Consider the following 11689-nt stretch of genomic DNA (forward strand, 5'->3'; position numbering starts at 1 on the left):
GGCATGCGACCCACTTAAGGATTCGCATCATGGCCCAGCCCGGTCCATTTACGGGCCAAGAAAGCAAGCTCTCGTAAGCAATGCAATAAAGCCATCATCAGAATCCGGCACACCCAAATACAGGGGCGCCGCACACCCCCTATGTTTCACCGATGAGGTCCTGGATTATGAATTTCCAGAGGGATTCAAACCCGTAAACATAGAGGCATATGATGGAACAACAGACCCTGGGGTCTGGATCGAGGATTATATCCTCCACATACATATGGTTAGAGGAGATGACCTCCACGCCATAAAATACTTACCCCTCAAGCTTAAAGGGCCAGCCCGGCATTGGCTTAAAATCCTTCCTGAAAACACAATCGGAAGTTGGGAAGAGCTCGAGGACGCTTTCCGAGCAAATTTTCAAGGGACCTATGTCCGCCCTCCGGATGCAGACGATCTTAGTCACATAACTCAATAGCCCGAAGAATCAGCTCGGCAATTCTGGAATAGATTTCTCACTAAAAAGAATCAGCTAGTCGACTGTCCGGACGCCGAAGCCTTAGCAGCTTTCAGGCATAATGTCCGAGACGAATGGCTCGCCAGACACCTCGGCCAGGAAAAGCCAAGAACAATGGCCGCACTAACAAGCCTCATGACCCGCTTTTGTGCAGGAGAGGACAGCTGGTTGGCAAGATGTAGCACCAGCGACCCAAGTACATCCGAAACTAGGGATGGAAACGGAAAACCGCGACGCAATAAGGACCGTCGCCGGACTAAGGAGAAAAGTCCGAAGAGCACGGCAGTCAACGCCGGATTCAAAAGCTCACGACTGAATCAGACAAAGCCGCCCCTCCAGGATAACAGGGATGATCCATCCAACTTAAACAAAATCCTGGACAGGATATGTCAAATACACAGTACTCCCGGGAAGCCTGCCAACCATACCCACAAAGATTGTTGGGTCTTCAAACAATCCGGCAGATTCAATGCCGAACACAAGGGGCTCGACATACCAAGCGAAGACGATGACGAACCCCAAAAGCAGAACACAAGGAAACAAAAGAACTTCCCACAAGAAGTAAAAACAGTAAACTTACTTCACATAACAAAACGCGCGGCGCCCATAAAGGTACGCGCCACACGGCCTATCCCAAAGGAGTCTCGCCACTGGTTGTCAAAACCAATCATCTTCGACCATCTAGATTACTCCAGAAGTACCAGGAACGCAGGCTGGACCGCCCTGGTACTCGATCCAATAATCGGCGGACTCCAATTTACAAATATCCTAGTGGACGGTGGCAGCGGTCTAAACCTGATATATCAGGACACAATCCGCCACATGGGGATAGACCGAACAAGAATTCGTCACAGCAAAACCTCCTTTCAAGGGGTAACGCCAGGTCCGGACACCCGGTGCATGGGTTGTCTCCGACTTGAAGTTATATTCGGCTACCCCGATAACTTCCGCCGCGAAAAGCTAACTTTCCACATCGTCCCATTCTCAAGTCGCTATCAAGCACTACTAGGACGCGAAGCTTTCGCCTGCTTTAACGCAATACCGCATTATGCATCTCTAACGCTTAAGATGCCCGATCCACGAGGCATCATCTCTTTGAAGGGGAAGCATTGAAGTGCGCCTCCCCCAAGTGGAAGACTGTGCGGCTGCTTTGACAGCTCCACAATAAAATGGCTTCACCGACCAAAAACATCTGAACAGGTCATTAAAGACCACGGACGCGGATAGACGAGTTCGGTACAAAATTATCATTGATGCAGGCTTAACGGCCACACACCCCTGTTCTAGGGGCTCCGCACTTGTAACCTAAGAGACAATTAAGCTCGGTTTCACATATTTTACCTTACACTTTGTTCATTCAATATAAATTATGTTTGGCACGACCCTTTTTTTCAACTTAGTTACTCTCTTTTTACAGATGACCATCATGCTACGCCCGTCCAGGATACGGCACAACGGAGACACAGGCGCAGACGTGCAGTAGGGACCCGTTCTAAGGATTATTTTTAGATTAAGACCCTGCGTAGACCTTTTTTACTGTCTCTTGTTGCTATATATCCCCTGGTTTTCTCTGATATAACCAAGGAGGAGGCTGGTGTCTTGGCATGTGGCCACGTCAGAATTTTTGCGCGTACCTGGACACTAGGGGCTTTTTAATAAAGGGTGTTGTTTCGCCCGCACTCATAAAGACCGAACACCTTAGGGAGTGGTCGGCGTCGCGAGTTTTGGCATTATATGCATCAGCTCCGAATCATGTCTTTGGTCAAATGTTGGGTTGCCCGGCTCCTGTGTTCGGCTACCCTACATTCCGCTCTATCGGCTAAGGTAGCACCAGGAGAACTACTGCGATTGTGCCCGGTTAGGCCGGGCGATCACCTCAGTAGAGAAAGCCAAAAACTGACTGTCATGATGTAGCGTGAGACTGGTCAGCCACTCGATGACCTACCGGAATCTATAGGATTCCTCCGCTTTAACGAAGGGCCGTTTCCCGGCTAGGCACATACGCGCCCCGAACTCGGGCGAGCGCAGTCGCCACCAGGGGCTACATAAATAGTCCCATCGTCAAGCTCCTATGGCTAAGTGAAAGTGTTAAAGCATTATAGTCCAGTTGCCTAGCCCGCTGCGCTATCACCTCCTTTGTAGGACCAAGACGTTAGATTAAGTGTGAAAATGCATCTTCTGCGAGCACCCCCGCAATATGTGCGTGGGGGCTGAAGCCAATGACTGCCATCTTTCAGATTTTGTATATATATATATATATATATATATATATCTTCAAACGGCCGCACAGGAGGTGTTCCCAATACTTGAAGGCACAAGTATAAAAGGCTACTACAATTTATCAAAATATTATTACATATGCTATCATAACATAGCATCCTTCAAGCACTGCGTCTCTATTACACGAGTGCCTTCAAGGACTTCCTAAAAATAGTGCTCGGAGGGTACTCGGCATTTGTCCGAATCTCGGGACACAACAACGGTGGTCTCCATCCCTGCCCAGTATGTCTTGACACGGGCAAGAGCCATCTGTGTGCCCTCTATGCATGCTGACCTCTTCATCGCATTGATACGTGGCACCACGTCAAGGAATTGTTGCACCAAGCTGGAATAACACTTCGACTCCGATCTCCCCGGCCACAGATGACCCATGACGTACTTCATGGCGAGTCCGGACAACCTATTCAGTTCGGCCCATTGAGCCAGACGATCATCCACTGCCAGTGGACGCTCTGGATTGTGGAACTGCGACCAGAAAAGCTTTTCCACTTCGCAATCTTTTTGATCTCGAAAGTGTTCGGTCGCATCAGCAGCACTTGCTGCCAAATCCAGATAGGTGTCCTCCACACTCCACATCCGGTCCAGCGGAGCAAACTTCGGATCGCAAAACTTCCTCCGCAGCATAAAGGGCTTTCCAGCCGCAATCTGTCCGGCCTGACGCAGCTCCCCCTTCGCAGCTCTCATCGCAGAGCGAGCGTCCTTGGCATCAGCAACGGCCATCTCTAAGTCCGTCTGTCTCGCCCGGTCTTCTTTCTCAAGAAGCTTGCAACGGTCAGCAGCGCTCTTTAACTTCACAGCCATCTCCTTCTTGCTTCGGCAGTGGGCAGCCTGTTCGGCTCTCAGCTCTTCAAGGGCTTTCTCGGCAGCCGCATCACTTTTCCTGGCTCGTTCCTTAGCTCAGGCAAGTTCCGCCCGAAGACTCTCCACGGCGGCCGCACCATCTACGTCAAGCACACACATTGTAAGATGCTGGCATAAAGCTCCTCTTACCAGATGCCACCCGAGGAATTACATACCTTGAGCCTCATCAAGCCACTTGTTAACAAGCGCGATGTCGGCATCTGCCACGTCAAGTTGCCGCTTTAGTTCGGTAAAATCATCAATCCGTCTCGATTCCGGACAATTCTCCACCTATATACAAAGGCGACATTTAAGACCTGGGATTATGATCCTCTGCACACCATCAATTTTGACAACGCACAGAGTCTCAGGGGCTACTATCTACACAGGGCGCATCTTACTTATGCGCAACTGACAAAAGTGTACATTATCCAACGTACCTCAAAACCGGTCAGTAAACTTCTGACGGCCTCATGCAATCCGCTTTCTGCGGATGAAACCCTTTCGATCACCGTGCCCATCAATGCACGGTGCTCCTCTAAGATAGAAGCTCGCCCCAGCAGAATCTTTAGCTCCTCCGGTCGAGCACCAGACGGTGCCGTACTTGTCCTATGGCCTCTTTCGAAGTCCGGACGCGGAGAACCTTGGGGGCCACATAGCTATCTTCCACCCCTGCCGGACTCGGAGAAACCCTCCGCGACGACACCTCAGGGTCGCCCGCCTTGCTAGGCGGTACGGCAGGAGGAGGCGTCCCGCTCTCCATCATCTTCGGAAGAAGATCCCCCGAAGACGAGCTCTACTGAGAAGGGCTGAGGTACGAGCTACAAGGTGCAAATTCGGTTAATCTTCTCAGATATAAAGCAAGGATTTCTCTCATCCCTCTAAAGGAAAATATTTCTCCACTTATGGCTCGCTAGAGGGCTGGTCCTCTTGAGGGCATAGTTCGGCCGAGGAATCCCCCGGCGTAGGACCCTCTGACGAAGATTTTTTCCCCCGCTTGGAGGCTATAGCCTCCTAGTTTTCAGAAGCAGTCCTCTTTTTCCCCTTAGGGGAGGAATTGTCGGTTCCTCCCTTCGGAAGAGCCTCCTTCGAGGAGGCCATAATTTCCTTGTCCTTCCCCTCACTTCCCTCCAAAGGCATTATCTTCAACATCCTGACAAGCACGGGATCTGGCCTGGTTTCGGGAAGGGGAGCCAGACACCTGATCAGTTTTGCCTTCGCTATCCACTCCTGTTTAAAAGGGCAGCTCTTTTAGGGGCAGGTTTATGACAATTATGCGGATAGCAGGTCCGGGCACAAGGTTACTTACTTGAGTATCCGGGCGATTGCAGCTTAGACCTGCGTCCTCGGTCAAATCCGGACACATTGCTTGTGATCCGAAGAACAGTTTATACATCTCCGTGGGCGTTGCACCCATGAAATGCTGGAGAGCTCGCGGTCCCTCTGGATTAAACTCCCACAGGCGAAGGGAGCGATGTTTGTCGGGCAATATTCGGCGAATCAGCATGACCTGTGTCACCTTGACCAGGTTGAGGTCTCTTTCTAAGAGATCCCTAGTGCGGCCCTGCAACAAGGGCACGTCTTTGGATAACCCCCAATCTAATCCTTTGTTGACCCATGACGCTAGCCGTGGTGGAGGACCCGAGCGAAAGGCAGGAGGCGCCACCCACTTGGTGCCCCTGGGAGCGGTGATATAGAACCACTCTCGTTGCCACAAATCGAGCTCCTCTTGAAAGGAGCCCTCGGGCCATGAAGCATCAGCATTCTTACTTATAACAGTGCCTCCGCACTCTGTGTGCCGTCCCTCAATCATCTTCGGCTCCACTTTAAAAGTCTTGAACCATAATCCGAAGTGAGAGGTAACACGGAGGAGCGCTTCACACACGATGATGAATGGGGAAATATGGAGGATGGACTCCGGAGCTAAGTCGTGGAATTCCAGCCCATAATAAAATAGCAGCCCCCTCACAAAGGAATCCATTGGGAAGCCTAACCCCCGAAGGAAGTGAGACATGAACACCACGCTCTCACCGGGCTGGGGACTGGGAATGGCCTGCCCTTGAGCAGGCAACCTATGCAAAATTTCGCCGGTCAAGAACTTGGCCTCTCTCAACTTTAGCACGTCCTCCTCCGTGACGGAGGAGGGCATCCATCAGCCTTGAAGGTCGGAGCCGGACATTGTCGAAGGTCCGAAGCGCCTGGAATCTGGAGCCTAGGGTGTTGGAACGCGACGGGCAGACTCGTTTGAGATTGGAAAAAGGAGTAAGGCCTTGGTCTCTTTATAAGAGGTCCAATACCAAGAGCCCTCCCCGTAACCGTTTGGGACTCGCCTTTAATCGAGGAAACATGCTAACGGGCACGATTGGGTTACCCACGTCCGTATTGATGAGAATCCCGTAAATAAAGGGGACACGATCTCTGCTTAGACAAGACGTGCCAAGGAAACGGCCTCGCAAAACGTGCTGAGGTGGAAAAGTAAAAACGATTCGAGTAAAAGGCTTGGCCGTAGTGTGATGTCACACTGCGGAATACGTCAGCAGATTAGATTTGTATTAATATTATTCTCTCTATGGCAATATGTGGAAGCTTTTTTGCAGAGCCAGACACTATCCTTGGTGTTTAAGAGGAATTTGGAGGAGGAACCCGCCTTGCAATGCCAAAGACAATCTGTGCGCCAGACTCGTCGCCATTGAAGCCTGGTTCAGGGGCTACTGAGGGAGTCCTGGATTAGGGGGTGTCCGGGTAGCCGGACTATACCTTCAGCCGGACTCCAGGACTATGAAGATACAAGATTGAAGACTTCGTCCCGTGTCCGGATGGGACTTTCCTTGGCGTGGAAGGCAAGCTTGGCGATGCGGATATTCAAGATCTCCTACCATTGTAACCGACTTTGTGTAACCCTAACCCTCTCCGATGTCTATATAAACCGGAGGGTTTTAGTCCGTAGGACAACTTCATGATACAACAATCATACCATAGGCTAGCTTCTAGGGTTTAGCCTCCTTGATCTCGTGGTAGATCTACTCTTGTACTACCCATATCATCAATATTAATCAAGCAGGACGTAGGGTTTTACCTCCATCAAGAGGGCCCGAACCTGGGTAAAACTTCGTGTCCCTTGTCTCCTGTTACCATCCGGCGGTTTTGACCACCGAGATCCGCCGGTTTTGACACCGACAATGGGTGCTACCTAAATTTTCCTGCTCTTAATTTCTAACAAATTAATATTGTTCTTACAGAGAAATTATTATTTAATTTTAGCTTTTGCTAGAAGGTGCTGCAAAAAATTTCATGCTCTATAGTTTATCAAAATATTATGTTCTGCTCATAGCTATTAGATTATCTAGAAAATGTTACCATATGAACAATTTATGTTTTAAAGTACCACTCATAGTGCTAACCATTTTTATGTATTTTTACGTGCAGCTCAATCTGGATAAGAAGCGATACACCGTACCGGATCGAAATCAGCCTCAGAATGCTGAAGGACACACTATTTGTTACTTCAGCAAGCCTACATCCCGAATGCTTCAATCTCGTTGTTCGTAAGCTTGCGAGCGCTGAAGTAGAGAGGCATGCAGGCACCAACATGGTTGGAGGAAAACATTATTTTGACTTGCAGTTTCATGCTCAATCACGAGCTCTAAGGTATTCCTGGATGCCGCAAGGGCACCGCACCTCGACGCTGATCAACAATGCTGTTCTGCAGCCCTTTCCTAGATATGATGTGTTCAACTCCACATTTATAAGAGTCTTTAATTCCTAAATTATGTTTTCTTTCCTGATAGCAATTAACCTGTGTTGACCTTCTGTAGTATCTACTTTCGTTGTCTATCCCGGATTCCTCGTATGGTCTACTTGTGGTAAATCGGATGAGGAGAAGGGTTATCATATTTAATCCATCACTAGACGTACGACAAGTGGGAAATAGCACTCACAACAAAGAGATGATGAAGGAGATCACTATTTTGAAGCAAGAACTCAACTAAGTGTTGCAGGCTAGGGTCCTTGGATGGAACACTGAACTCATGGATTGGCGACAAGACAACATGTCATTCAATTTTCGGTGGTAATTTAATAAATTTTTCAGATGAATAAGATGCAGTATGTAGAAATCTCAAGTTTTATTCTGTTTGTCATAGCAAAGACTCGGGTTTCTTAGTTCTACAAGAGATGGCCCACCAGCTAGGTTCTTTGCGTAGCATGACCTGGATGAACACTACAGTAATTATCTTTACGATGAGTTTTAATTTGCCATTTATAATCCAACCACTTTAGCATTTAAAGGTGAATTTGTTTCACTGTTTCTAGGATCCAATTATGCTCAGGAGCCAAGTGGTAGTCCAGATGCTCATGGTGAAAGACAATCTAGCTGCTGGAAACATCCCTCAGGAGATTACGGCGGCCTTGAGGGTTTTGAACAACTAAATATGCTTCTATGCAAGTTAGAGCAGCATTGAGATATATTAGCGGCTAAGGAGCACTGCTTCCTTAATAAATTTATGTTTGGTTAGGGATGGAAAGTATAATTTTTCTTTTTGGTTAAGAATTTGTAAGACTTTTTCGGTGTTTTTGTACTACCTAAAATTTGGTTCGCTATCATATTTGTTGCATTACTAATTTTCCGAAACACATTGTGATATAGAATTTAGAGTAATAAGAACAAACGTATGATGGCGTTTGATTATTATAAGAGATTAGTTCTTATAGTTTATAAGTTTATTTATTCACAAGCAGTTGGCACCTACTACATATGTTGTCAATTTAATATTGACTACTTTTGTTGGCTATATAGATGGCGTATGCTAGGCACCATCCTGCTGTCCAGTTAATTAACGCCGCCACGACTGTAGCACCTAGCAACTCGTGCGGCATACACGACGGGCCATCAAAGTCATCATAGGACTGGCTCCCAGCAAGGACATCCTTCACATAGACTCAGAAGCCCTCACTGTAAGGCGGCACCGTCGCATCACGTTGTCGGTTTTACTATTCAGCAAGGCGATGTCAGGCGCTCGCCTTTGCACGGTTAAGCGTTGGGCATTGGCCTAGCGCCTAGCTTTCGCCGTAGACGCTCAAAAAGACGGGCAGCCATGTCCTTCGGAGATAAATCAGCTTAACCGGTGAGGGGTCGAGCGAATCAGCCAAAAAAACAATCGCACCCACAATCATATCTCCTACCCTACAAGGATTCAACCGCTTCGACGACAAAGCAACTTATTTCGGCAAGGGGTCTAGCTTCTCAAGCTAGAAATCGAGCTTCACATTCCGGTTCCCGATCAGTGTTGCAATTGAGAGAGGATAAGGGAGAGAGGCGCCATGATGCATCAAGGAAAGAGGACGAGGGGGAGAGGTGGCATGAGTAGACTATGCACATACTAATCTTTAGTAGGAGAACCACAATATGTCCCTGTGTTTAAGTGGGCCATGGCAGACCATCTGGGCTATTTCGTCACACTAAAGTACTAAAGCCAAATGCTTGTGACGTAGAGATCTAAATAATTGCTGGCCAAATGCATGATTAGCGTGTAGCGCTTTCCTGATCATTTTTTCAGTGAATTATTTAAGTGAACAAATAAATTCATTAATATTTCATCATTATTGTGCACGTCCTTAATTTTCTTTTGCTGTAGCTAATCTCGTATCGTATAACTTCATCCATACACGCACTGTTATACGATACGATGTATACTTTCAAGCCAGCAATCGAATGGTCATAAGGCACGTACCTTCAATTGTCACCAATCTTCAAGTTCACACAGGATCCACATTTCTCTGTCACGCTCAAGATATTTCTGATAAAGCAATGATTATCTTGTATGTGTTCCTGAATATAGTAGCCAAAATCAGTCCCCGCCAAAGTGTTTTCTTATTGACTACATAAAGTACATGTCTATCCCAGGATGTTCTGACAATTATTATTCGTTACCAACATTTTCCAATTTTAGTTGGTGAGGAAGAAAATTATTATTAAGTTACCCTAAGGGAGTCACATCTTCTTCTAATATAATATAATTCAAAATATGATGTGTTCTATGTATGAACTTTATCTAAACAGAATAGACATATGTGGTAAGTAAAATTTAATTAAAAGAGGCACTAACGAATGATTCATAGGATGAAAAAAAAGCAATATGCATCGCAATTGGTGTTATATAAAAAAGAGTAATCTCAAGATTTGTTAGCTGATTTACATCGAATTTTGTGTTCCTCCTATTTTTTTGGCACAAGTAAGATTATTATTACGTACTTTGTAAACTCTTTATTGATGGAAAAACATATCAATATGTTTATTAGCTGTGTATATCTTGAAAATATTATGCAGAGATTTTATAGTCAGAAAGAAGCAAATTGGCATTGAATTAATGATAAGTATATTGATTTTTTGGTAAGTTAATATCTCTGACATCTTTTCTAAATTATTAATAGGTGTGTATTTGATATGAAAAGGAAACAGATCCTTGCCATACAGAAATATTAACGGCATGACTGGATCAAGGCATGATCTGATACCCAGATGTCCTCCGCATGGCATACTATATATATGTTAACATTAAAATACTATGCCATCCCTCCTCTCCCTCCTTACTGTCCCTTCGACCAGACCAGGAGGATGATTTCCGAGGACTACGTTGTGTAAGCAAGAACCATCAAGAATTGGAGTTCCTCTCGGTATGTCAATTTCTGGATCTTTCTCTTATATAATAGCGTGTTATTTATTAGATTAATAGTTTTTATATGTATAGTTATACCATCAAATCCCAGATAAAGAACACCATTGCAGATTATGCAAGCTTATATAAATATCATACCCAATTAAATTGTTTGTAGTGGGCTGGAACTACTTATAAATTGTTTATACACATATTTTAGCCTATGAGTCTATTATTTAGATTACAATTGTGCCACACACCTAGCTTTTGTACCGATGAACAGTTCTCACTGCCTAATTTTGCAATGCAAATTAAAATTCATAATCTTAAATACTTTATATGTTGGAATACGGTTCAATAATTTAGTGAACAGTCCTAAGTTTAACAACAAGCTAAGTAAGCATAACAATTTACCAGAGATTCCTTTCCATTTTATGACCTCATTGTTTTATCCATGCCTGTCTTCTAAGTCCATCTTACTGATTCCATGAAGTAGCTGTCAGCCATAATATGTAGGCCTTGGGAATATCTGTCACGAGAAATGTAAAACTGTTATGGTATGTACATGTCTTCACTAGGCACTTGCATGTATGTAAATAGCTACAAGTAATAGATGAAAACACCTGTTAAGTTTTCCTATTGGAAAATATGAAATATTTAAAAATGTTCAAAGAGAGACAATTGTTTGAATTTTTACAATCAAAAACGAATTTTATTTGTAACAGAGTCATATTCCGAAGAGATGTTTCATGCTGATTCACATGGGTCATAGGGAAGAACAAATATAGATGATGATAGTATTACCAGGTCGTACTTAATAGGCATATCAATTGCTAGCAAACTAAATTTTCACAATCATGTGAAAAAAGTAGGCAATGTAAACTTTCAGTAAGAGATACAATACTGTGGAATCAGCAAAGTTTATGTAACCATTCAAAATGCCAGTTAGAAAGTATATTTATTTTATTTATCCATGGTAATCATCAAATGTAAACTTAATATTTTTTGCTGGTAAAAGGTTAAATGGTTTTAAATTACTAGAAGATCAACAAATTATTTCATGCACTCAACTTCTCCAATATTGGTCCATTCTCTTTCTTCCCTTTGCTCTGTTTAGTCCCTTCATGAAAATCACAGTTGTAGGAAAAAATAATTAGTAAACTGAAGAAGCTTATCTCGAGAGATAATTTATGCATGTCAAAATGCAGTACTTTAAGAAAAACTTGCAATTGATATAATAGACTTTGAGTTATGTACAATAGCAACACCAATTATATATTTTTTAAACTGACCAAAACTGGGTGATTGTCTTTCAATGCAATATTTAAGAGTGTTCTTTTAATTACAAAGCAGAACTACCATCACATGTAAGTTTTAGACCCTCGCGCAAAATTCATCGTGATTCATAGTTAAG

Source organism: Triticum aestivum, chromosome 4B (assembly GCF_018294505.1).
Source record: "Triticum aestivum cultivar Chinese Spring chromosome 4B, IWGSC CS RefSeq v2.1, whole genome shotgun sequence".
NCBI classification, from domain to species: domain Eukaryota; kingdom Viridiplantae; phylum Streptophyta; class Magnoliopsida; order Poales; family Poaceae; genus Triticum; species Triticum aestivum.